Source organism: Temnothorax longispinosus, chromosome 9 (genome assembly GCF_030848805.1).
Source record: "Temnothorax longispinosus isolate EJ_2023e chromosome 9, Tlon_JGU_v1, whole genome shotgun sequence".
In the NCBI taxonomy this organism is placed as follows: Eukaryota; Metazoa; Arthropoda; class Insecta; order Hymenoptera; family Formicidae; genus Temnothorax; species Temnothorax longispinosus.
Window position 1 is genome coordinate 14,523,461 of NC_092366.1, and position 27,807 is coordinate 14,551,267.

The window sequence follows — 27,807 nt, forward strand, 5'->3', positions numbered from 1 at the left end:
ATATCTGTCAAACTATTTTATTCGCGCAACAGTAGTACCGGTTTGCTTCGGCGATACAATATTGTTGATTCGCACCAGACAGCGATAATTCAGTTTAAGAGAGTAGCAAGCAGGAGAATCTCATACTTATTTCTTATATTTTTTAAATCTCGTTATAATTGTCGAATAACGTGATAATATATTATACCCATTTTTAACAGGTCTGGAACATTTTGTATAATCGGACCAGTCTGCGGCGGCGGATCTTCGTCATCGACCGAAGTTCGCGTTTCTTCCTTCCTGGCGCCATGCAGCGGGGCTTTATCGCAGTGGTGAGTAATTCATCGAATCTGCTTAAGTTTCCCGTTCATTTCTCGCAATCGGCTTTCAGCGTCAGCTGCACAATTCCGTAGAAATTTCGCATGTATTCGCGTAACGTTGCGAAGCAACTTGTATCTAGACTTTAACGAATCTTTACGCGCATACATCGTTTTATTCGATCCACCGTTTATTACTAATTATAGAAAAGTTTATGGCATTGAAACGTCGCCGTATCATATAAATAAAATATTCAGCATATAAATTCGTTAAGTGTAAAATGTAACCTATATAAGAAAGTTAAATAGTAACCTTTTCACATTTGTTATTCGGATTCGTTTTCGTTTTTTTGAAGATGTTAGGTGGATGTTGTGCGAAAGATATCGGTACTTTGATAATATATAGATTTGAATCTTTTGCGCAACGTATATATGTTGTTAGTATAGGCTATATATACTTACATTATTAATACAAATATCTTTTTAACTGCAGATGTTTGTTGTCAATCTTTTTTAACATATTTATGTTTAATTTATATTAATTGCTAAATTTATTATTATAATTGTGCAACAAATTACATTCACATTGATACAAAGTTTTACGTTGCAATTAAACGTAGAATAGAATTGTGTTATCCGTTTACGTGCTTACACGAAGCTTAATTTATTGTTATATGCTTCTGTAGCTTAAGGCATTGAAACATTGATGTAACGCAGTGCAATGTGGTGGGTAGGTAGAGTTCGGGTTGTCAGATGATGAAGCTTTTCGAATCTTTATGCCATTTCTTCGCTATTTTTGAGAAAATTTATCGACTTATTGAAATTGTCATTATTATTATCGATCATAGACTGAATTTACGATTCTTGTGGTAAAATCTCGCTTTTATCAGAGACACCCTGTGTGATTTTCCTTCCTAACACTTACGACATGGGAGATGCTTATACATTCCCCATGGGGATAGCACGGGACGAACGAAAACATTTCCCCCATCCGTGGGCGACCGTGACGATTCGATTTTCAAAAGCCCGTCACGTAAGACGAGAACCAGACGAAGTTAGGCAACAAGTGGAAGATAGGTCCGACGGGAAAAAGAGGCAGGCAGGCCCTCGCGACCCTCGTTGAAGTTTTTCCTCTCTTCCGTCATCTTTTGTTACGTTCTATAGCAAGTTGGAGGCAACCCCCAACAACGGCGAGGTCGTTGATGCTTCTTCCTCGCGATGCTTTCCTCCATGTCATTTTACATCCCGCGTTCGAACGTCGTTGTATCCTAAATGATATACCACGGTCCCTCCGAACGTCTGCCTCGAACGTAATTATTACGAGAATAGAGAAGACAAGAGTTAATAGTGACATAACTAGTCTAGACCGCGCACTTAGAATATCAGCTTCTTATAGTTATCAAATTATATTTCCCGTGACCGCGTACGAGAAGCATTTCCTTTCGCGAAAATTTTGCGTCAATTTAAAGATTACGTAGAATTGTATGAAGCTGAAAATTTAGAAAGCAACTTCTTAGACAGTATAGTAAATCGATTGCAAAGATAAGCTGTATATAAATATGCGGAAATTTTTCATAATAACTCCAACTCGGTGAATGAAAAAGTAGATATGTTTTTCATAGAATATAAAATTACCATAAAACCAATAATGCAACGCTACTGGATGACGAAATTTACGATCAATATTTTGGACGAAATTATTTTCCAGACATACGATTTTGTTCGATGCAGATTCAAACGTCGGAGACATTCATTCTTAGTTTTGCATCTGAACTGACGAGTTTCGGTTCAGATTTTCCTTGTTTATTTTATCGGCGATGATCGGGCGTGCGAAAGAATGCCACTAGTAGATGTTTCTTTTATTACAAAATAAATAATTTGTCGAAAGACCTTGAATCTTTCTTAAAGATTCAAAGATTGCATCGTTTTTTTTTTTTTACTTTAAACTGATTATGAAATGAATTTCATCATTCTCTATTTATATCGTAAATAACATCACAATTAAAAAAAAAAACAATTGAAGTAAATTAGGTTTAATTCAAACTAGTGCAAAGAAGTCTAAAACACTCTTAGGCTTATGTGCGTTGCACTTTTCGACTCGGCTTCTCCGCTTACTCGGCGCTTTCGATCCGGGGTAATCAGGACGGGCGCGTGCATCCCGCCAATTGTGTGTCGAAGAGCGATGACGAGACCTTTACTGGAATCCGGTCTTTTCCTCTCTCTTCACTTCTCGGCGTTGCACCGCGACCGAAGGAAGAGCACACAGCCTCTTCTCGAGAACGATTACGCCACCGTGCGCCTCTCTCGACCACACGGCCTGCGCCACGCCACAGAAGCGTCTCGGAAGCCGAGAGGATGCACAAAGTAGAAAGGACGGAGAGTGGAGAACGCCGATGACGACGGCAGCGAGGAGGTGGTCAGAGGGAGAGCGCGGGGAAGGGTGTTCCAACCGTCGTCCCGGATGTGCAGCATCATTACACGGCATTCTTTGGTGATGCAGGCGTCTGAGATATCTCTCTCTCTCTCCCTCTGTCCCTCCTCCCTCTCCCTCCCTCTTTTGTGCTCTCTTCTTTGCGCGACTCGTACAAACGCGAAAATGCACGTAAACGGGCTGCCCACGCAAAAAAGGGCGAAGAGATGGGGACCATCTATCCAGGAAGAGATCACTACACATGAGATCAGACATGAAAGATGAAGGAGCGATAATCTAATTGCATTGGGGATCGGAAAATTTGGGGAAAGAAACGTAAATTTGAAAAGATGTAAAAGTTAAGGCCATTGCACGTAACAAAGTTTTAGTTATAATCGTAAGGCCGTAAAAAAATAGACCAATCACAGTCGATTATTCTCCTTGAGCTCGAAGAATAATCGAATGTGATTGGTCTATTTTCTTACAGCCTTACGATTATGACTAAAACTTTGTTACGTGCAATGGCCTTAAAGAAGCTTATTTTTGTTGTTAATTTTGGAAACATTTGAAGCAATCGAATTGCTTGCCCTCATTTAATTCGGAGAGCTTGAAAGAAATATGTAATTTCTTAATTACGTTTCTTTAATATTTGATAGCTTTTAATACTAAAATTATTAATAATTGAAGTAAATTTCAAGAGGATCTCTTTCATGATGGGATCGAGGATCGAGTGTCTTTGCATTCTTCGGTCAGTTCAAATTACTGATGGCTCTTAAATAGAGATTAAACGTAAATAGTTTGTTGGCGAAAATATTCGATTACATGAATTTTACGACATAAATGCACGCGCTGAATATCTCCGACAAGTGTGTCGTATTACCGGAGAGTCGAATTACCGATTAAAGAGAAGACCCGCGTTCCAGGAAACTATCGCTTCCTCGATTATTATGCGAAAGACGGCATTAGTGTCACGTAGCGTTCACCCGTTTTCCGGGATACGGGGAGATACCTCGATCATCATTTATGCAAATTAACATTTTCCCGCTCCGGACATGGGCAAGATCGCGGTTGAGCGCCAAACGACGGTTTGCCAAAGCATAAACAAGCCGTCTATATCCCGAAGACAGTGTATGTCACATTTCTTATTTATCGCAAATGAGATGCAAGATACATTATACCATTTTCGTACCGTTCTTCAATCCAAATTTAATTTATGCACATATTCTGTCAAAAAAAGTTTTGAAATATTTGTAATATTTTTATTAACACATACTTAATTACTTTTTCGTGACTATGGAGAAACAAAAAAACAATTTTTTCGCGTTTTTATTTACACATAAATAAATATCTAACTTCTGTATTTGCAATAATCTTCTTCAATTTTTACATACGTTCCTATTATACAAAGAAACGTTTTTATTCTCATGTTATATACGCGGGACATTTCATTGAGGATTGAATCGTAAAATAGCCAGTCCGCAAGTATCAAGGGATTGACTCATTGTCAGCAATTATCGATCGTCATTATATCGATGCCTTTCAGTCAAGACCCCTGAGATTTTCGAAAATGCTCTTCGAAGGCTTTTGGCTCGAATTGTCGGACAGGCCCGGGTCCCCGTGCGTAACATTGGACATGTTCGATCTCTCGAACGAATCGTCCTCGCGTCCCACAGGATTAGGAGGGAGAAGGTAAGTGGCCTAGGAGAGGTAGCGGAGTGTGTCGCTTCTGCGGGCGTGCATAACACGCACGTGCATACGCATGTACGCACACACCCACGCCCCCCTGGCGAACAGGCGACGAGGCGGCCGCGGCCGGTCGTAGTACACTCGACTCGAAATCAGTCGCTCGTACGAGCACTTACGTTGGAGGTGGAGACAGAGAAAGAGAGAGAGAGAGAGAAAGAGAGAATCGGATAGGAAGACGAGAACGAGCGGAACTGAGGTCCGCGGAGCTTCCTTTCCTTCGGACATGCCTGGCTGCCTCCTCGTCCTCTCCCACAGATTACGACCGACTTCTCCTCTCCCTCTGCGCGCACCTCACTCAACCTCAGACACACACTCTCTCTTTTCTTTTCTTCTTTAGCGTAACTTGGTTCTACATTCGTTTATCGTGATACCTAGCTAATTGCTTTGCCACTAAATCTAGAGACAAATTTAAGTTGTGAACAGGTAATTGAAATATAATTTTAAAAATCTGTTTTCTTTTTGTATAGAATTAATAATTATTTCTATTAAAATCCTTTTAAACTTTCAAATTTATTCCATGCAAACTTTCTGGGGAATGAAAAAAATATTAGATTTTATCATATTTAAGGTAAGTCGGGGAAATATGCCACTTTGTTAATATTTCGTTTAATATTCGATAGAAGATAATGTTTTCTAGTCGTTAACGTGCGAGATTGTTCATACAATGAGTGACATGCAAGCTTCTCCAGTTTTATTGTGTTAAATCTGAAAAATCTGGGAAGATTTGTTAAAACCAAGTGTCGAGTTTTTTTTCTCAAAGTATTCCTATCAAAGCATAAAATAACAGTATTAAAATAACATTTATGTACGTCTTTCTCTTTCTTCATTAAAGTAACGACTTTTCTTTCCATATAGTGATACAATGCTTTTGACCGGTACTGTATATTAGATTTTAGTTTTTTAAAATATCGTGAATATTGGAATCGCTACATACAGCGATAATATTCGATAAATGTATATTTAAAACAAAATTTATTAATTTTTCTGTGAAATTGTGTTCTGTGAAATTTTACCAACTGTTAATAGTTAAATAATTTATTATTAAAAATAAATCAATATTTTTATGTTACATTTCATTTATTGAACGCTACATATTTCTCACAATACTTGCATCTTTCTCCGTTATAAGTGGCATCTTTATAAAAGTAAGATGCCAGTTTTGCGGAGATCAACATATAATCAAATTACAACATTTTAACGATAACTTTTAGGGTAGCTATTTTCAGTACTGTTATGTAAAAATTTAAGTATTATCTTGCAAAAATTCCGAAGCGGTTGTGACTATTGATTTGTTCATCACATTTCTATATTTTTTTACTATGGCATCTTTCCTCGACTTATATATTGTATGTGACATTCGGTCATACATTTGTTTTAAGTAACAAATAGCCTTTCTCTCTCTTTTTTCATTTATACACTTGTCTACTGACATGCAAACACGACGAGACAACGAAACACAGTTGCTAATATCGAGCGCGTAACGACAATGATCGCGAGACCATTAGGAACCTTCTGGCCTCGAAAGGAGGAACTACGTTGGACGCACCTACTTCCGGGACGCGCCATGCCTCGTCGCGCCTTCACCTGCGAGGAGTCCGTTCCACGGGCCAAGCCATGAAAGATCCTTAGGTATCCGACGAGAACTGTCTTACACAAAACTCTTGATCGCGTACAGCGACTAAAAGAAACTAATCGGGTCATCATATAAGTACGCCGGTGTATATCTCTCATTTCGATAATATCTCAGCCTTGTGCAAATATTTAATCCAAATTACGGCTGTTTTATATGCAGTGCATTTTATCAATACATGGAAAGAACGGTTTTGCTGAAGTATCTAGCCAAAAATTTAGCTAGAGACAGATCTGAAAATAATTTTGTTGCACTATCAAAATAATTATGTAGGACATTCAGACTGATTGTTAAAATATCAAAATTTTTTACAGCACTATTATCATACTTCAGCAAACTAGTATAATTATTTTGATGGTGCAACAAAATTATTTTCAGATCTGTCTCTAGTTAAATTTTTAGATACTTCAACAAAACCGTTCTTTCCGTGATCAGTAACGATTTGCAGGAGATTGAAATTTTTACCCAATATTCGGGTCTCTTCAATTAACTTAATTTAAATTAAATAAAGAAAAATCAATGAAGATAGAATTTATTCGAGAGAATCGCTCACTTTGTCACACGTTATATCTATGATTACGTTTTTGGCGAATGTTCATCAAGTAGTTTGATGGTCGAAAGTTGCGAGTTAGTCGAGTTACGAATTAAAAGCTTAGAGCTGAGAGAGTTAGAAACTGGGGAAACTGGAGTTTGTGTACAAACATCCGAGATGCGTTAAGCTTCTTAATACATATAATAATCCCAGGCACTAAAACTTTCCTGTATTCGTTGTTGCATCGGAAATGACTGCAGTATAGCAAGCGTGTGTACCTTTCCCATCGTTGTGGCTGATCGAGCGGCGGATTGTCCGAAGAGGTATGGGCGAGGCGCGATGAAAGTAACGGGGTGATCGTAAGTAGAAACGGATCGTGCGTGCCATACGATAATACGCGATAGGTACGCAACAACAATGGGCTACCGTACCGCAGCGCTCGAAAGCGTCGCTGATGCAATCCGCAGCAAGTTGTGACACGCGCGAACACACACACAATGCAACGAGCGTCGCCGAGGGTACACATAAATCGCATACTTATCGCCCTCCTGTAGGTAGCCTTGAGACACCACGGCACGGTGGTGTAATGTGTATCGTATAGTTCAAAGATCACAATACCCACACAATGATTTCGTTCATGGTTCTTAAGTCTAACAAGTCAGACGGAACGAAACACTTCCAGCTTTTCATCGACTATCTCAATTTTCCGAAGACTCGTATCTATATAGGGATCCATTTTGTTTTAAACCTCATCAATCAATTTTTTGGTTAATTGATGATAATCCTAGGGATAGACTTATTGTTAGACATGCCAAATTTTATCATATGTGATATCTATTATCACCACATTATGACTTGACAGACCTAAACTCATATCTAAATTTTGGCATGTTTTTTACCTCATTTCAATAAAAATATTAAAAAAGTATACGATTTTTATCTCTGAAATAATAGAAAAGGCCACGCATAAATGGTCTCATCTGCGTTGACGGTGGAAGAAAGGTTGCAACAAATGGGCAGCATAAGTGAGCCGTGTACTGGAAACCGAGCCATGTTTGGGCCAGATGTCCTGCATCACTATTTTCGAATTCCATAGCAAAGTCAATTTACGGCGAACAACTGTTTCGAGAAGAAAGTTCGAAAGGTCGTTCCGTGTGATTTGAACTTTAGTACCGCGTGTCATTCCGTACGGTAGCGGAACCTTTCGATTGGCCGGGAGTCGATATTGCCTAGATACCGTCGCGCACGGTGCACGATTTATTAATCCACCACGTGGTGCACACGCTCGTAAGATAATGCCTCGTATTCTCAGCGCACATTTGCCGCTAAGTGTGCCTGTCTGACTCTCATTTCGTACTTAAGTCGCGTGTCACGCTCATATTGTATTAGACAAATTGAACGAAAGATCAGGCCGTCACGTTTAGCGGTTAATTGCACGGCGCGAATACCATTAAGCATGTATTCCTACCTGCATTTAGCGTTAAATGCGATCTTCCGATTCTGAGTTTTAACGCTTTTGATACGAAGATTGCGTACAGCGTCAATATACGAGGTGAGAATTAGATAGACGTATTTAGAGTTAAAGTGAAATTATTACATGCTATTACATTGCGCGATCACGTTAAATAAAGATATAAATATAATAATCCAGAATATATACCCTTGTATACTCTCAATACAGTTCAACGATGTGTATATTAATTAAAAAGTGTCAAACAAATATCGAACTAATTACAATTCATATTTTATGAAAATTAGTTTTAATATAGAAAGAAATATTAAGATATTTGATATAATAAAATATTTTTGAAAGTAACACAAAATATATATTTTTATATATGGTCAATACAATTAAGTAACTAAATACGTTGTTATATTTAGAAATATTCAGTGCAATGGGTTTATTCCAAAATAAACTGTATCTGAAAAAGTTTCTGTCAGAAGCGTGTAATCTTACTAAAGCAAGTGTAGAGTGATTAATATTTTTGTTCAATGTTTTGCCATATTTGCAATCTAAATTAGACATTCCGTATAAAATGCAAATAAATAGGTTTGATCGCATTTTGACCACAAAAACTTGAGGCCAAGGTAAAAAAAGTGGCAATTACCTAATTATCAAAAATTTAATAGTTACAGAATTTAATACCGAAGTCAACAATTTTATGTGAGTTAAGCTTTAACAACAAAAGTAGATAACAGAGATCAGTTTTTAGTAATCTTTTTAAATTTATTTTGACTGCTATTTTACAATATTACGTTTCAATTTTATAGAAAAACATTAAATCCCTGATTTAAATATTAATTGTCAAAATAGAAACCATTAAAAATCAGAAATTTACTTTATGATTATTTTACCAAAAGATTGACTTTATATTTCACAAACAATTTACGACAAAATATTTTTAAATTTGGAACATTATATCTTATGAAAAATATATTTTAAGCGGTAAAGGATTAATCGAGCATACTTTCTCTCACAATCGGCTTTATATGTATTTAAGCTATTTAGTACGTGATAATTAGGGTTTTTCGTCGTGTGTTACGTATTATGCCCCCCGGGAAGAATCCATTTATGGTACTTTAGAAACGGTGACGTAAAGTCATCGACGAGCGGTCACCGTCGATCGCGGAAGAAGAAAACTTTGGACAACTACGTCATCATCGCGTCCCAGTCTTCGCCGACGAGTTCCTGTACTCCGTGGGGTTAGATAACAGCAGGAAGCCGATTCGGTTGCATAATATCGGTGTTGCGCAATCGATACCTTCACCTTATGCGCGCCTTATATCGTTATGTCGAGAGAGAAAATCCTGTCCGGAGAAAGGGGACGGCGACGAAGGAAGGTGTTTCGGATAGAATTTCGTCCAAAATTTAATCCTGCGCTGGTTTCGTAGAGATTATTGACATGCTCCGTGCCGGACTAACTTTACGTGATTTGTTTTCTGCGACACGCGGATCACCAGTGACTCACGTAGTATGTTCATTATAGTTGTTAAATAAATTGTATTTCATAATAATTACAAAACTAAAAAAATTATTAATTATAAGAAAAAATGCCTAATGCACAAAATGCAATGCAAAACAAAGCGAATACTTTATTAAATATTTATTTAATATTAACATTTATAATATGAAAATATATACTTATTAATAATAAAAAAAAAGCCAAAATATCAAACGGCCTGTCTGAACGGAAAGTCCAGCGTAGGTCGCCGGTAACCCACGCGATGTGGAACGTGTTAAGAAGTTTACGGAACACAAGACGGTAAAGTTTTTAAAGATGTAGGTAATTAAACGATAAAAATTGAAAAATGTGATATTATTTGATATACTGATTGTTTGATTGTGAAAATTTGATATTAGATATAAGAAATAAAATATTATTCTCTAGTTTATTGAATATAGTATAAAGCGAATACATTCTTTTTTCCTTATTATATTGATAGCGTCTGAATTTAAATACTATTATCTTCGATTTCTTCTCGTCTTTGATGAGAGAGGATGAAATATTAATACCACATTTACTTATTGTTGAAACTTTATAATTGATATTGGTTTCTATTATACTCAGCGCAATTTTTTTTTATATTTTTATCACGCTAACTGCAATATGCCGCGTTTTTACGTTTTAAACAAAGAAAATAAAACAAAAATACTGCATCCAAACGTCAATACTAATAGCTTGAAAGCGAGTTATGCTTCCGAACGTACTCTGATGAATTTACCTGACAAATCTCTACAGTCATAAGCTTTATTGATTTGAACTTAAGTCAGATTGCATTATAAATGCGCATTACTTAAAATGTGATTATCGCGAGCTCGAAATGATTGCCGCTACTGTTAACGATGTTCAAACAGAGAGAGACTCAATTTAATACACTCGTATGTTACCGCACGATCACAATAGACTAGCTAATATTTAAGCGGCGCGGAGTAACAGCGATACCCGAGTGACTAGAATGGATATTCGCGTTCTGCTTAAAATTCCGCTCGTTCTCGCCTGCTATACTCCGGTAAACTAACAAAGGTTGCGTTAGCGACCGCCCTGAATCTCTGATTCTTGCTAGGGATCGGCTCGAATTATCGTTACTTTCGTCGACCCGAAACAATATCGAGTGACTCCTTGGAAATCCCGTTACGTAAAATTCCTTACGTCGATCAATAATGGATCTTTTTTTTTTATTAAATTAATATTTTTTGGACCGTAAGATAAAAAGGAAATTCTGATTCGAATATTGCAAGGTATGTGTCGGAGTAATTATGTTCGAAAATTATTTCGCGAAAGAGCGGGGGGTGACGTTTTTTCTCTGAGAATAAAAGCAATCTCTTTTCTTGCTGGCAACTCGGCAACCGAGTGTCACACCCGAGCGAGCATTATTGATAGTGTTTTCTCTGGCGTGTCTCTCTCGAAGGTGGCATATGGGCACGTGGGCAGCTATAGGCGTGTATCGATACGTTTCCGAGATATCATGTCTGTTGGAAAAGCCGAACGCGATGAGGTAATCAATGCGGGGAAATCAGTGCTAACAAACACGCGTACGGAAAGCGGTGCAGTAAGTTCGCTTCTTTTAACTGGAACGAGGCCCAGCCTCGAGCTGTCGAGTTGATCGATTATCGAGCGTCAAAAGTCAGTTGCACGCATGTAAAACATGTTAAAAATGGTTTTTTTTTTGCGTAACAGAAGGTGAATCGAAGACCGTCCACGGATTATGCCTATCAAATTTGTCTAAAAAGTTATAAACGTGAACAACTACAAGCAGTTCAGTCATAAAATCATTACGCAAATGAGGACGAAACGGTCGTAACGAAGTCCGCGCTCTTGGAAGCGCCGCAGCTTTGCGAAACGTTCTACGCAATCCACACGTATATGAAATACCTATCAAGCAAGAATATGTCAACCACCGTTGAGATATCAACGTGTAGCATAAAGAGCGAGAAAAGCCACTCGGTTGCGCAACCTATTCAGCTAAGTCGTACATTTCCGATGGGTTGTTTCAGAAAATTTTATAAGGACGGGGACCGAAGAATGCAAGAGAAAAACCGGAAACGAAGCGCGAAAAAAAGGAAGGGAGAGAGAAAAAAAGAAGTTACGGGTCAACGGCACACATCGGGCGCGACATAAATCAACCTCTCGATTACGCAACGTTGATTTATCGTCGGCGTTGGTCGCGCTCGTTAGATGTTTTTCTCTCTCTCTCTCTTTCTCTCTCTTTCTGCCTCTCGACCACGTGCGTTTGCGCAGCACTCGCAGGTCGCGTGCACACGCATTCGCTCGCGTAAATATCGGTTGGTGTACACGCGTCGTGCGGTGCATACCGGTGTGCACAGGCAATCCGCGTGCGGACAGCTAATCGGCGCTGTAACATCGTCGCGAATAAAAGAAGGCTATTAACGCGCGCCAACCAGCGTCGTTTTACTGCGCGTTTTGTTCCGGCTCGCCGCTGGTCATATGGATTTTAGCGTCTGCTGGTCATAAATAACCGTGCACACGGAAAAGTCGCGGGGGACTGTGTAACAACAAAATAAATATTATTGTTTATTCGCGTTAAGTACAAGTATTTTAGAATGATACAATTCAGCTCAAGACTTCGATTTTTCTTTTGTTCTTTCGCTCTTCAACCCTTCATTCGTTGAGAAGAAATTATGAGTAACTCCGTTGTTTTGTATTTAACGTGACATCTAAAAATTTCGCGAAACAGTTTCTATCTCGGTTCGGCCATTCAGATGTGAGCGCTTATTTCGATTTCACGCAGAAATTCGCGGCAGTATCCGGTCATACTCCGCGCATGTGTGTAATTAATCACGTTGCAAAAAACGTACAAGGCAAGCGTTGTCTTTGATTTTTAATGCGTTGCTACAACCATCGGACGCGGGGTTTTTTTTGCGAGCGAGGCTATTTCTATTCTGGTTCCGGCATCCGTCGTTTTCTAAGCGCTCGCGGAAGTTTCGCTGTCGTCGTTTTCTAGTTTTCTTTCTATTTCCTACGTTATCCTGTACTGTTTCGGAAACTGTTCGATATTACATTCTTGGGAAATGGATCTCTTTTTGTAAATCCGCTGCAGAGAGACGTTATCGATCCACCACCACCGGCCGGAATATTGTTCATGATTTAAACATGTCTATCGCAACGTCGAGATATAACGTGTATAATAATATGAATAATATTTTTTGAATAATATTTTTTGAATAATATACTTATATTTTTTAAATAATCGAGAAATAAAAATTATATAAAAATAAAAATAATTCATTACTATTATCTTTTACATCTCATAATAAAATCGGAAACATTCTTGATTTATCAAAGTCACTATAATAATCATTTCATTTCTCTCGAGGCGTAAAAATTTGGCAGGAAGTAATGGAAATTACGTAAATACTTTCTCGATCGAGATAAGATAAATTGTATTCTTCAGATCAACGTTAGATTTAATGTATGGCGTGTTCGCCGAGATTAATTTCGCACGAGAAACAGAGTATTCGATAAAATTAAATTTTTTTGTGTCAGCTATTAAAATATATTACGGACGATAACATTAAGTCGGTTGGTGAACGTTTTTCGTAATTATGTACGGCGCGGCGCGTTGTTGTTACACAAGGTCGCCGCGCTACCATTCGCATTTCGATATTTGAGGCATGTAGATAGCCTATTTAGCGCATTTTATCTTCGTATTAAAACGCTCATTCTTCACAATCGATTAGAGATTTATCTAATCACGACTAATTAATTCTCGTGACTACCGTTTCGTGGATGTTTCGGGCCTGTAGGAGTTCTTGAAGTTAGATATTTCGACTTGCTGCCTCGAAGCAAGAATTAGAAATAAAGGATCAAAGGCTGTCGTTTCGTGTTATGTGGAATATCTTTTCACGTCACACTTATTAAGTGCTATTTGCTTATCACTTTCATCGGCAACGCGAGGCAACACGCTGCTTTGTACAATATACTCTTGTGATATGTGATTGATTCGAACCGATCGTAACGGAAAGCCGAACGATACATCGTTCATTTATTAAAAATCTGAGATACGGAATATTTGGCGTATACACTTATTTTACAATACGATTTATATTTCATTGAGTCGGTTGACGCGAGGTCTTGGCCTTGGTAGACATTTTTTTGTTTACGACGTACAGCGCGCTATTTATGAAAGGTCGTTTCGTTATCACTCAGGCAGCGAGACTCGAACGCGGGGCAGTATACGGCATCCCGAGCGCGTCGCGTTATTATCCCCCGAGATTCCATCGCGACAAGTATACCGGGAGAAAACGCGATTATTCTCTGCGAACGATTAGTTATTGCCTGTCCGTGCAATTAATTATCCGCTAGAATTAACGACTCATAAAACGTACCGAGGCTAACTTATCCAAGCAGACGTATCGTGCGATTCGTTTATCGAAGTAGAAATCGAGGCGATAAAGAAAGAGTTTGAAATTATGAATCATTGTTTTATTTGCTGTTATTTCCTTTAATATAACATTTTTAATACAACTCGCATCGCGACTTGAATGTAATTTGTTCATTACAGGATCAAGAACGCGGAGCAACTCACGAATCCTGCCTGTCCGAATGCTTCAACCCGCCGTGATATATCGCGATCGTATTTATTAATATTTCGTGTATTTCGCGGGAATGTCGTGCAAAAAGTACGCGCGATTTCGTATTTCCGTTTTTGCGAGTGAGTGTTGTGCAATGACGAGGAATCTGAGAGGAGCAGAAGGAAGGAGGAAGCCTTGAAGGCATCGGACGACGGCGGAGCACCACATGGGGTGAGTGATTTATTATTTATTATTTATTATTTTATTTGTTGCACGTGGAATTAAAACGCGCCCGTTATTTTATTACGATTTTTTTTTAAACTATGTCATAATTACCTATATTACATTATTTAAATCGTGTCGAGACAAAATTTGGCAATTTCCTATCGATACGTTTACTCTGCCTTTAATGAACATTATATACTAATATAGTCTATCTGTCCATATTAATTCCGGATAATTAAGCCCCAAAAATACATTGTTAAAATTTCGTGTAACAAACGCGAGTGGTACAACCTGCATTTTCAAAAAGAGATATTGGCGAGTATCGATTGATAGGCGAAAAGCGCGCGAGAGGCATTAGTGTGAGGTAACGTCGAGGCCGAGTACCGGTTGTAACGGTACGTTACTGTATTGTGCATTATCTATAAATTGCGTTTCTCACTGTGTGTACGTGCATAGACAGCGCGCGCGTTTTTCTTCAGCCTTGAGAACACCGCGAGCCCGTTATGCACACGCGTGCTTATCCGCGTCTCAATCGCTATTACTGCCGGGTATATATGAAAGTGCGAGTCCGGACGGTGAAAAGTATGACACGCTAATGACATAAGACCTCCGGGCCAGATCGGGGCGGTCGGTACTCGGGAAATTAACGCGTCGTAATTAATACTACGTACTACGAAACTCAGGAATGCATTGTTTCGAAACCTTAACGGCACATCGGGCAGTTCCGTCTCTCTATCCCGATATCGCGATTAAGAGGACGCGAGGCGCGCCTCGCCTTGAGATCCCTGAGATATCGCGGTGTTACACCGCGGCATTCTCCGAAGAGATTTCTTCTTAAAATGCAAATGAGAAAGCTCGACGTCGTTGCTTTCTAATTTCCTAATTTTCATTCTAAGTATTTTAGCAATTAACCGTAGCACTCGACTAACTTTCTGATAACAATCGTTAGATGCGTTCTCTTGTCAACGTTTTAAACGGAGAAATTTGCAAATTGATAGTGAAGAATATACTCTGTAAAACGGAAAATAATTATGCATTAAAAAAATATGAAGAAATAACAATATATGCAGTTAATGCGCAGCTTTAAAAGAATACGCGGGGCGAGCTGGTTTCTGATATTTTTATTCAATTATTTTGATAACGCATTTTGAAAAGTAGATCCGATATTTAACCTAATTCGTATAAACTAAACGTTTTAAATTCTGCTCATTTACATTTGTCTCGATTTTGCCAAGGATCTTTCATCTTTCTTCATAACTCGACGTAACTGTTGTAAGTTACTTTGTTTCCCGTTTGATTTTTAATATTCTCGATTGAAAAATGGAGCATCTATCTGCATCAACTTGTTACGCACCAGATAAGACGCCACCGAGATCGGGCCGCGCGCAAATGTCGCGGACGCGGAGAAAGTCGGCTTAAATAATAATGCATTCATGAGTTCTTTTTTTTTAAACAAACGCGCCGCCGGCATTACGTCAGGGGTGCAGTCGCTCGAGGTGCGCGCACCACGTAATGCATCCGTGGAAGCGTGGGAGCCGCGGCGGGCCGCCGCGCCGAGTATGAGTGCGCGAGCGGCTTCCTCTCACGGCGTCGCAGCCGCGCTTTATCTCGCCGTTTATAAATAAGGCGACCTCTCTCTTTCTCTCGATGGAGGAGGCGGTGGAAGAGGAGGTACGCGTTGCTCAGTTCCGGCTTCCAGTCGCCCGAGTCTCTATTAATACTCGATCCCCTTAGTCTCTCCGTTCTCTGTCTCTGTCTCTGTCTCTCTCTCTCTCTCTCTCTCTCTCTCTCTCTCTCTCTCTCTCTCTCTCTCTCTCTCTCTCTCTCTCTCTCTCTCTCTCTCTCTCTCGCTTCTCTTCCTCCTCCTGCTCTATAGCCTCTCTTTCACCTCGTTCGTCGATCCGTTACTCAATCCTTCTGTCTTCTCGCCACTTCGCGCGCGCGCGCGCTTCTCCCATCGGCAATTCCCAGGGAAATCGTACACTCGATAGGTCCGCTCTAAAAGAGATTTAGCTAAACAAAGGAATCTGGATATTAAGAGATGAACAATTATAATAATACCGTCTCATTGTTCTATATAACTTTGTCGCGAATACTTAGACTATGAAATTCTTTTCCCAATTCCTTTAATGCTGAAGGATATAGATAATCTCTTTTACGAACTATGTTGTCGTAATTTAGATAACTGAAAAAAAAAACACGTAAATTCTCATTTTTAAGTTGCATTTCTGCAAAAGAATGCTAGTAGGATCTACTTTTAAATATCGACTTATTCCTTCTACATTTATTTATGGTAATTTAGTTTATATATCACTTTATTTATTTTTAATATTTTATAATGTCGAGCTGATATTGTAAAATAAAAGCGAGGGAGAATATCTGACCTAATACCGATCAGAAATTTTCGTTTGCGGTGTATCTATTGCCGGTTTAGGTAAGCGCATAATCGGGCTTACGGTCGGGCTTACGCACGCACGCACTCATGTACGTGGTGCCCACTGCCCGCCGTATAGATAACACACTGTTGTTCGACACCATTGTAACCAACAGGCATTTGCGTGCGGCAGGAATGTCCACGGTCACGTCTAATCACGGTTAATCGGTATTCTAATCACGCGGCCGCAACCAAATCGAGATAATCGATCGCGGTCAACGCAGCGATCCCGCACTCGTGCGCTCGGAGCGAGCGCACGAACAAAGCGTAGTAACGTAATTAAGTGATTACAATTAGCTACGGGCGTCGAATAATTTTCTCCTCCCGTGATTCACGATATAAACAGTTGATAGCCGTACCATATGCTCGACACCCGGAAATGATTGTAAAGCGGGGAATCATATAATTGATCATCTCTTATGTTTTTTTAAGTATTAAAATGTAGATTATTTTCAATAGTTTTGTTATTTGCGTCATTGCTTTTGTACTGTTTTGCCGACTTCTTTTTAGTCATTTGCTAAGATTGTTTTTTAATTTAACATTTTTCACTTTTATGCAAAACATGTCGCCACATGTTTTGTTTTTAATGTTTTCTTATTTGCTTATGTCTACGTTAATATATGTTGCTTACTTGGACAAAAAAATGATGTTTCATAAATTAGAGAAATTATTTATTAAAAAGTATACATTTGCGTTTTAAAGTACTTCTGAAGAAATTATGTCAAAGTCAATAAAAATACACACTAGTCGAGCAATCAGTCTAACTCGTACGTGTCATATATATTTCTCTCAACGATATAGAGCTTTGAATTAGATAATATCACTGACGCCACTTATCTTTAATCTTGAGCACTAAAGATCCCGCTACTTCTCACCGCTTTACTCTAACATACTGGAGCAAGTATGTCACAATAATACAATAGAGGAGGCGATTTCTATATAATATCCTAAACGTATGTAAATTTCAGATGGATCGATATACCATATCGCGATAAAATAACAATATTACTCTAATTCTGAAACGCGTTGCACAAATTTTTTTTTTAATTAGCGGAAAACCTCGATTTATTTTATAAACTGTCATCGGCGATAATGATGAGATGTGCAAAATGGAATTTTTATCGCGTTGAGAGAAAGAATAAATCGCTGCACACATGAAACAGAATGTTTCATTAGGCTAGCCCTCTCAAACAAGCCTTTTTTCGGTTAAGTTCGCGAATTGATCGCAACCAGAAACGAATAAAGAGTGTGAATTATTCGCAAACTTTATTTCGTGTATTTCTCTGTGCTGAAAAAAATCACATGTACATTAATTTTCTTCATAAATTACAATATATGTATATGAGTAAATAAAGATAATTCTATAAATGTGGACACGATCTTTGCAGTAATAATATTTATGGATGTTTCATTGATTATAAAATTAAATGAAACACAGATATATCGCTATAATACTCGATGCGTATAACGTGCAACGCATTTCGCTGTCAAGATTAAATTATGATTATGAAACATTCGATCGTCGGTCAATTTTTGTAAAGCAGCATTAATACATCTGTTAGCATTTAAACGGTTAATAATTTAACGAGCATTTACTTATATCTAATTTAACGAAATCGAGCGTCGTAAACTCTTTATTACGATTGCAACACGCGTCAATGAGGACTAATTTTCTTGGAAAGGATATCTAAAGTACGCCGGAGGATAAAACCGCGCCGCGGACAAGCACGTACAAAATGTTTATGATAATTGCAAATTGCGGGAGAGTACGGGTGTCAAGATAAAGAGCCGGCGTGAAATGTCGACGACAATATCTCGCTTCTGCGTTAAAACACGCGCCGGATCACGTTGTTTCAAGAGCTTTCAGGAATGGCTCGCGCATTAATTCTAAAAAGGGTACGGAATAAAAAGTACATTAAAGATGATAAATTCTCATTTACAAATTTATCACCTCGCTCTTGTTTATTCTGTTGAAGAATTCCAGATATCAATCATCCGCTTGGCGTTTTTGAAGTAATAATTCGCTGTCGTAATTTTCTTGTCGCACACTTTAATATAATTTCAACATTCATTCTTTGCTTATCATCGCGATCAGTTTGGCCGTTAAAGTTTTATCTATCGCATCAAACGCTGTAAAGGTTTCACGTTAAAAGACGTCTTTCTTAAATTTTAAAGAGCAGGTTACGCGCAGAGAGATTTGAATTAAATATGTTGACAGAGATTATAATGTAAAGTGTCTCTGTTAATAATTTCTATTAATTAGGAATTCAGCATTCTTTTCCAAAGGAAAGATTATTTTAGCATCGGCGTTAGAGTTTAATTACATTTGTTATATCTAGAATTGTAATAATTGGAATAATCGTATCGCGAGGCTTTAATATTTCACGAATACTTTACCGGGTTCCAGAGACACGGAGCTCGCACCTGAAAAGGTATGCCGCGATAACGGTGAAAGGCGAATAACACAAGTGCCTCCGAAGTCGCATAGTTTTCGTTTAATAACAGTAGCGACTCGCCGTGGCTCGTTATTACAATTATTTTAAACGCGCACCTTTAACCGCCCTGTCTATTACCGTTTATTAGTGTCCGCCGTGTAACAGTCATCCGCGTGTAAAGAAGGCAGCCTGCTTCTTTCGTTCTTTTCGATTTACGTAACGAACCCGATAGTCTGATCACCGTTATTGCGGTCCATCAATAATATAAATCTGCTGCGCTAAAAACAGACCGATCCTATTCCCGCGACAGCATCCGCGCTCGCGTGTGCGCGCGCGCGCGCGCGGAATTGATGTCATTACTGACGCTGCGAACGAGATCCCTATTTACCGCGGAGCAGCATCGTGAATTCTCGTTATATCCGGCAATCGTTTCCTGCCTTCTTTCTCTTGTTTAACGGACTCGGCGGTTTGGCGAGTTCATTTTATAATTATCGCGAGTTATGACATCCGTCCGGCGCGGCGCGGCGTCTTGCCGATATCTGCGAAAAGTTGTCCGTATTAAACAGGTTCTGCTGCACGGACGTTCGTAAAATATTCATTCGCCGTGCGGCGGCGAGTAGAAAAATTTCAGATTAATCGTGTAAGCATATTAGGATCGATTCTCTGGCGGAACATTGAAGCTTGGATACGCTACCATTTTGTGGCGGTTTTCAATTTTCTATACGCGTTGGTTCTACTCTGTAGCACTAAACTCCAGCTGCTGCCGGGACTCGATATCGCCCAAATGGATACATTGTTCTAACCGCGGTTACGATATGAGAGCATTGGACATTTGATTTATCCGATCAAACTTGGAAACTTTTCGAGGCTTGTCACGTGAAAATCTTTTCGATATTAACTTTTGATTAAAATAAACTAGATCAGCGAATAACACTGACTGCAATTATACGGAATGCATAATTTACTGCAACATAATTTCCTTGAATTAGCCACGATAGTCAAGGACGTTGCATATCTTAAATGCGGTATTAAAAAGCTGGCATATATTACTTCGAAATAGCATGATTAATGGAGAAGTAGATATTTCTCCACAATTTTATTGCAATAATACATAATATTTATTCTTTTAGTGGTCATACCGTATAAATCATGCAAAATAACGCGATTGCCTACCCTTAACCCTTAAAGCGCACATGGGGTGTAGGATACCCCACTCCGAACTTTGTGCTCTGATAAGTCCCATTAAAATGTCTTTTTCAATAATTTTTTAAACAATGTTAATTTTAAGAAATCGCTATAACTTTTGTTTATCCTTAAAATACATGACTTTAACTTCATTCAGAAATTTTTATGCAATAAAATAGTCAATAGCGTCGTTACAGTACATACTTAAAGACACTGGGGTATCTCATACCCCCAGTGCGCTTTACGTAATTTTTCGGAGGTGTGCGCTTTAAGGGTTAAAGAGTTACTAAATAAACGATGAAACAAGAAATCCGTGATTTAACAAGTAAAACTTTACATTGTTCCTCCTGAAGAATCATGATTTTTAACATATTAATTTTCGAATATTTGTATGACTAATTGGAGTCCATGTCTTCTAAAACTATAAATTCTTCTATAAATAAAATATTAGAAATTTCGAGTCAGACGTGCTTATGACATTTCGACGTTCGTCTTGTGCTCGTTGAAGTCGCGAGGATCGATGGAAGGCCGAAGATTAGACGGAGGCAGGGAAATTACATCGGAAGACGTTATTAATAGGCCTGATCGTACCGCGTGGGAACCGAATCACTGCTGGAACTAATTGTCACGGGTGTGTGCTGCGACTCACGGTCGGTCAGGGTCGGTGAGCGCCGGAGTTCCGTCGCGACCGGAAGTCTCCGCGGGCTTTTCGACGATACCGAGGAAACGGAGCACCGTGCTACGACGAATAATGCTATCGTGTCATCGGCACGTCCGTTTCACGATATCGCTCATGACTCTCCCGTGCGTCAGAAGAAGGCGGTCAGCATGGTGCTGGAGATAAAGATCGCGAAGTGTCCAACCGCAGCTTGACGTAGCTTGACGCGCATGCGAAAAAAAGCCCGATTTTATCAATTTCGCAATTGTATTCCGCGATCCTGTGGGAAGAGAAGATCCAAATTGAACAATATCTTGCCCTGCAGTAAGATGTCCACAATTTGTGTGTATGATCACGCTTTCCCTAATTTTTAAAATTATTTAAAAGGGGATTTTCAAATGAAAAATTGCATGAAAGTTTCATTGTAATTTATAGTTTATTATTTATTGAAATTTGTTACGTTACAAATACAGATTGTTGTATTTTAATCAACTATCTATAATAAAACTAAGGAAATATTATATTTAAAGCTTTATGATATTTCGACAATGTTGGGATATCTTTTGTCCTTCGTATATGAAATTAATAATTAACACAATATATTACATGGAGACACCTTACTATGTGATATACGTACATATACAAAAACTTTTGCGCCGTTCTTTTCGGTTCGTAACGCTCGTGGCGAGTTCTTTTTATAGTCGCTGCCATTCGTTGCGACGGATAATTTGCCCGTTAAGAGCATTCTCGAATTAACTCATGTTCCCTCTTACTTACGACGAGCTCGCGCGAAACTATTTTCGCTACGCCTCGGGTACGCGCGCAGGAAGCAGCAACGATTTCCACAAGATGACGTAATTTCGCGCAATGAGTCCGACAATGAGCGACGACGAAGCCGACGCAAAAATTACTTAGAAGAGGGAGAAGACGAAGACGACGACGACGACGATGGAACGGAGGAGGAAGTGACGCGACGCAGAATCACGCAGACTTAACCGGAAATAATCTCATCGGAAAATAACGCGTCATCGGTGCTGGCGTGCAGCAAGGAACACAACTCTTTACACGAACGCGAGTGCATGCGCCGCGTGTACGTCGCGTGACGTTTTCTTCTTTCTTCACAGCAATAGCGACAACGACAGTTTTTTGCACGGCGACCGTTTTAATGCGCTATTGCTTTTATTTAGATAATGGCGATGTAAGTAACCGCCAGTGGGGCTTGACGGTAATAAATGATAGTTCGCTTAGCCGTCATAAACTTGCTATGAACCGCCTTTTAATTTTTTCCAACTTTTAATATAAAATACAAACTGTGTCTCTTGTTCTAAAACTGGCGGCAATTAATCGGATAAATGTAAGTTGAACTATTATAATTTTATAGATATTTTTTTCTGCGAAATTATAAACGGATGCTGATACAAGTGTTTGCGCGAAGTATATAGAAATATAGATATATATATAAGCTTTTAATATTATTGAGCTATATTATTAGTAAAAAAACAGCTGGATAGTTTGCCCAAAACTAATCTTATAATGTGTAATCAAAATTTGACAAAGATAAATAAATATAATGGCAAACATGAAGAATTCCATCGGCGAAAGAAGGAAATCGTAAAATATGAGCGATGGTTACACCCATCATCACCATTATCACGGTAGATGTTATCGCCGTGACTACCATTAAACATCGACGACGAGTCATCGGAGTTGGTTACTCAGCTCGCGGCCGTGCGACTCTGACCGACCTCCCTTCTTTTTTTCCCTTTTCTCCCGTGGATAGAATTTGAATGAAGAACTCGATTAACCGGCGTTCGAACTATTCCGGGAAGAAATTCCTGGACGCACGGACGGAAGTCGGAATATCTTCGTTCGCGCGCGCGGCGTCATCACGTTCGCCGATATACCAGGCGTTGTTACCGAGAAGCGAAGCGTCATAAAAAGTGACAATTATAGATTATGATGTCACTATCTTTTTCCGCATTTTAGTTATTGGATTAGATAAATGCAAATCAAGCGGTAGAAAGCGAGAACCCTTTGAAAAATCATCAAGCGAAAGTATATCTTACATTTTGTTCGAAAACTCTTTAATTTTATTCATAAAATGACGACGACTAGAATTAGGATTAATTTGTAGATATTAAGAAAGAATTTTATAAAATTTCACGTTTATGCGCTAATGTACGTTGATGCTGGGCTTGAATCACTGAGGAGTAAGTCCGCATATTTTTTCGTCTCACGCAACGTTCTTCCTCCTCTTCTTATTTTCCTGTCTCTTGAAATAAGCGCGAACGAACGTCTCTCGAGACCCTTCTCCCGTTTTCTCGTACTTGACGCAAGTTCGACGCTACCTCACTCTACCTACCTTCCCCCGGCCGTCGCCGTCCCACCGCGCCCTCGCTATGTTCCCTAGAAAGAGGAGAACTCTGGAAATCCTGGCGAGGAACGTCGGTTCCGGTGGGCGGCGGGAGGTGGGCGGTAGAAACTCACGGGGGTGGGAAGGGCGGCCTCCCCTGGCTGGGAGGCATTTCATTTCCTTGGCGACTTCCGGCAAACGCGACGCTTCCGCCATATCGGGGCCGACGCCGACGCCGACGCCACCGTCGACGTCGAGTCTGTTCGTGTTCCTGCGCTCCCTGGTTCCGGTTCCGGTTTCCCCCGGTCCGCACTCACCCCCGCGGTGCCCACCGTCGACTCGACTCGAGCTTCCACCCACGCCTCCGGGCGCACCGAGTCCTTCCGCTCCCTCTCTCCGACGTTCTCCTTTCGCTTCCGTTCGTGCCACCCGCCCGCGCCGCACCCCTCGGCATCAGGCTTTTCCGCCACCCTCGCTGCTGGTGGTGGCTCTTCCTTCCAACTCGTCTGCGACACCCGCTACGCCGTTAACATTACCAGCACTATTACCGTTAATAGTGTCGTCGCTGATGCGGTCGGATCGAAAAACGTATCGCTTAAAATACGCTCCCTTTCGCGGGAAAGTGCTCGGCGATACCGACCAATCTAGTAAATCAATTTGACAGCTTTCACATTTCTTTAGTAAATCTATTATTTACTTTCGTTAATTTCAGTAAATTTCAACTTATAGACTGCATACATCTTTAAGACATTGTAATGACGTTTTTAAGACGTCTTATGTCCCGATCTTGAACATGGTGCTATATCTGAATTGTTAATAGCTGAACACTTAATAATAAAACGGGTAACTTTTGCCAGTTTTTCCAAATTATGACCGATATATAATTTTATGCTACACTAGAAAATAATGTCCACTGATTGCGTGTCTGCAATAACGGAAGAACATTCAAGTAATCCAGAATTAAGCGTATCGAAATACCAGCGATTTCATCTCCAATAGAGAACTGAGGAAAAGTCGATTGTTCGGAGAACTGTCTATACTTGCTCCGCGATGGATTATCGTGGCGTGTCTTTTTGAGACACATTTCGATCGAATCGATTGGGTGGCGAGACGAGGCACGGAAATCTCGATCAATATGCGACACGCGCGTCCGATTATTTCGAGATCCACTTAACTTCGCCGACTTCGACGCCGACGCCGACGCCGACGTTGACGAGAGCGCGGATAGATATACCTCGTGGCCCCTTGGTTCTCCGGCGGTATTTCGTGTAACGGGAGGAATTGGTATGCCCGCGTGTGTCGCGGGATTACGTATTCCCGGTGAGAAACCGAGCGGTTCGTGCACTTACCCCGGATGTACGTGTGCGCCGCGACACGCCGCGAGGAACACAGGCCTTTAAGCACCTGTCGCGCGCGACGTTTTCTTGATTTTGCGATGCCAACGAACTCGCCGCGATACACCCGGAATACATTTCGCGCTGCGAAAAAGGGGCGCTTCTTCCGGGTCGAGTTTACTCGGCGATTGGGTGTCGATGGCCGGTATCTCCCGTGGGATGAAGTACTTTCAATCTTCACCGGAGATTTCGGAGAAAATGGATTATCGATGAAACCACTCGCGCGTTTCTTTCGAAAGTATACACACGTACCTATCCCTCATCGAGTATGTGGGAACGAAAATAAGAGATACTAAGTAAAAGTTATGTCATTATTATATGCGTAATTTTTCGGTGACAAAATAATGTTGTATTTTTATAAGAAAAATATGTTTCAGAGATTATAATTGACTTTATAATTTGAATATAGATAATATGTATAAACTTGATAGTGTTTAAAATATATTTGAAAAGTGAAAGGCTTGTTTATTTGTAAACATGTTAATTGTTAGGAAAATAATTATTTATATGCGTATATATTAAACATTGTTATATTTTCTGTCTTTTCTTGATACATAAATTACTTTATACTTTTATGTTGATTATACTACAAGCGCATTTCAGCAAATTGATTAGAAAATATGTTATGCCGTGCACCTAGTTATGCGTAAAAGAAGAAATACCACTTTTAGATTATATTGACGAATACAAATGGCTCTGGACCAAGTAAATAAGATTTTCTCGTGACGGAATTAACGGCAAGATATGTAAGCAATTAAATTATCGTCGATTTACGCACACGCAAAGCGAATGGGCGCGAAGGGGTAATAAATGAGACAAATGAGAACCTGTCGCGAGGAAGTCGTTGCTTTTTTGTGAAAGAAGTCAGTAAAGTAATTATCGAGGGACAAGCGCGCGCGAGGGAGAAACGGGCGAAGGAACGCACGTGTGTTGCATTCACCCTCGGCGTGATGGGGGTAACCTTTCACACAGCCCGGAGAATATAAGTTTTCCCGAGAGAGCCAATGACGTTTCTCCTCCAGGGTTTCTCGTCTCCAGTTCCATAATGTCCTCTCTCTGTAATACGAGCGATGGCACGAAATTGTGGCGTTTATATCCCGCGATTAAGAAGTTTTGTAATATTATATTTTTTGCGCCGCGTCTCGTCGATCTCTGTCAAAGTGACGGTTGTGAAACGTCGCGGGGAAACCGCGGCCGAAGTTGCGCATTATGTCGACGCGCTTTTTTGCCGCCAAACTTTCGCGCGACCGTCGCAATTGTGATATTGTTAGGTACGTCGAATTCTAATATACAATATTTCAAGAGCCTCGATTTTAATAGACTTTTCGGCGAATGTCGAATTGATTTTTTCTTCGTTAATATATCTGAAAAATCTAATTAAAACAATGATGGAATTATCACGATAGGAGATCTAGAGAATCATTTCGCAGAACTGAGATCGTTCTATATTTAAATTGCGTTGTTACTATTAGATGCTTGCTCATTTTGATTTCTTTGTATAAATATCTTATTTCACGTTTTTCCAATTCTCTACTCAATTCCTTTAAATCGACTCCCCTTAGATCTCGTGTCCTAAAACTCGTCGATAGGTGAAGTGAAACAGGGAGTCGTATATATTTACCTTGGAGACTAGGTTGTCGCAGGTGCAAAGAAAGGAACCGTCCTCGAGAGGAGGAAGTCTTTCAGAAATGTTGGGTGGATTCTTCCGACCCTTCGCAGGATGGACATTGAACACGTTTAAATTCCAGTGAATCGTTTCCAACAGGTATCGACCCCTCGCGTGGTCGAAGCTGTGGAATTTCTCGATCGAAACACAATGCGGAGATCACATTCCCGGCCACATGGCTGTCACTCTTTTTGTATGAAAGCTATCTTGTATTAAAAATGACCAGAAAAGACGGTGCAGATATAAAAAATGATCTTTTCTAATTATTGAGTGTTCAATTTGTTTTTAATTCTATTTTGACTAGTAGATTAAAAAATCATTTATTATATACAAAAAATAGAGTCCTGTTTAAAATTATGGAAGAATGTTTCTTTCAAATAGGTAGTTCACGTTCTTAAAATTATATTTATAGTTTAAATTTCTTAGTATATAAATTATAGTTATGTATTAAATATAACATATAACGAGTCTTATCTAAATTCTGTTGAAAACCATCTTTAATTATACGCATAATCTGAAAACAATTTTCGCGACAAATTTGTTTAACTTATTTTATCAAAAGAAATTAGTCAAAAAATCTAATCTGTATATAATCATATCTTAACATTGGCATGTAGTTTGCATTATTTGGAAAATATGAAAAGAAATAACATATGATAATCAATCTTCAGGCATTTATCGCGATAGTCGACTCTATTATCGAAAAGATATTGAGATTTTTTTCCTGTTATTATGTTCACGCTTCGGTAGATGCAAAATAGATCATTAAATTATACAACAACGTGGTCATAACTCGAGCCGGCCAGCGAACCCCGAAATCTGGAAAGTATTTTTCGATGATTTACGAGCTGCGCGGTATACGTGCCGGTTTGGTTTCCGGGCGACGAAGAAAGCATCGAAATTTTGGCCGATACCCACCAGCGTGGGTCGACGTTGCGTCTCGACGACCGCTCTAACAGCAGTTAGGAACGTTAACGATCGGTCGTGAGTGATAAACGATCTTGTGAAGTTTTAAGACAGTGGTTCGAAAAGAATTAGATTTTGATGGCACGCGGGGGTTTTAGAAAACTTACGACCTCTACGTTTCGTTTCAATTATAGTCTGCGATTGAAATATTACTACAAAATGCGAAAACTAAATTTCGAGAATATTTTTTAATTATGTCTTAATTATTTGAAAATTCCTTATTTTTTAATTACTTTAAAATCGAATATTTTTTTAAATTAGCTTTTTTCGCTGTCGACATTTTCTGCTGTCGATACTAATTATCCGGAAACGTAAACTATAAGTTAAAGTTGAGTAAAATTTA

The 27,807-nt window shown here is 39.4% G+C and overlaps 1 protein-coding gene and 1 long non-coding RNA gene across 5 annotated transcripts in view; one reads left to right on the forward strand and one right to left on the reverse strand.

The window, feature by feature from the left end:
• The window catches only part of LOC139819204 (uncharacterized), a 98,717-nt gene that overhangs the window by 16,051 nt on the left and 54,859 nt on the right, over positions 1–27,807 (forward strand). For all 4 annotated transcript variants that reach the window (XR_011733629.1, XM_071788401.1, XM_071788399.1 and 1 more), the window contains exons 2-3: positions 201–311; positions 14,139–14,379. The gene's annotated coding sequence lies outside the window, so the exon portion shown is untranslated. The remainder of the gene's footprint in view (positions 1–200; positions 312–14,138; positions 14,380–27,807) is intronic.
• Positions 20,493–21,863, reverse strand: LOC139819218 (uncharacterized). Its single transcript, XR_011733637.1, has 2 exons — positions 21,723–21,863; positions 20,493–21,365 (listed from the first exon to the last, which is right to left on the reverse strand). It is a non-coding gene; the product is annotated as an uncharacterized lncRNA (long non-coding RNA).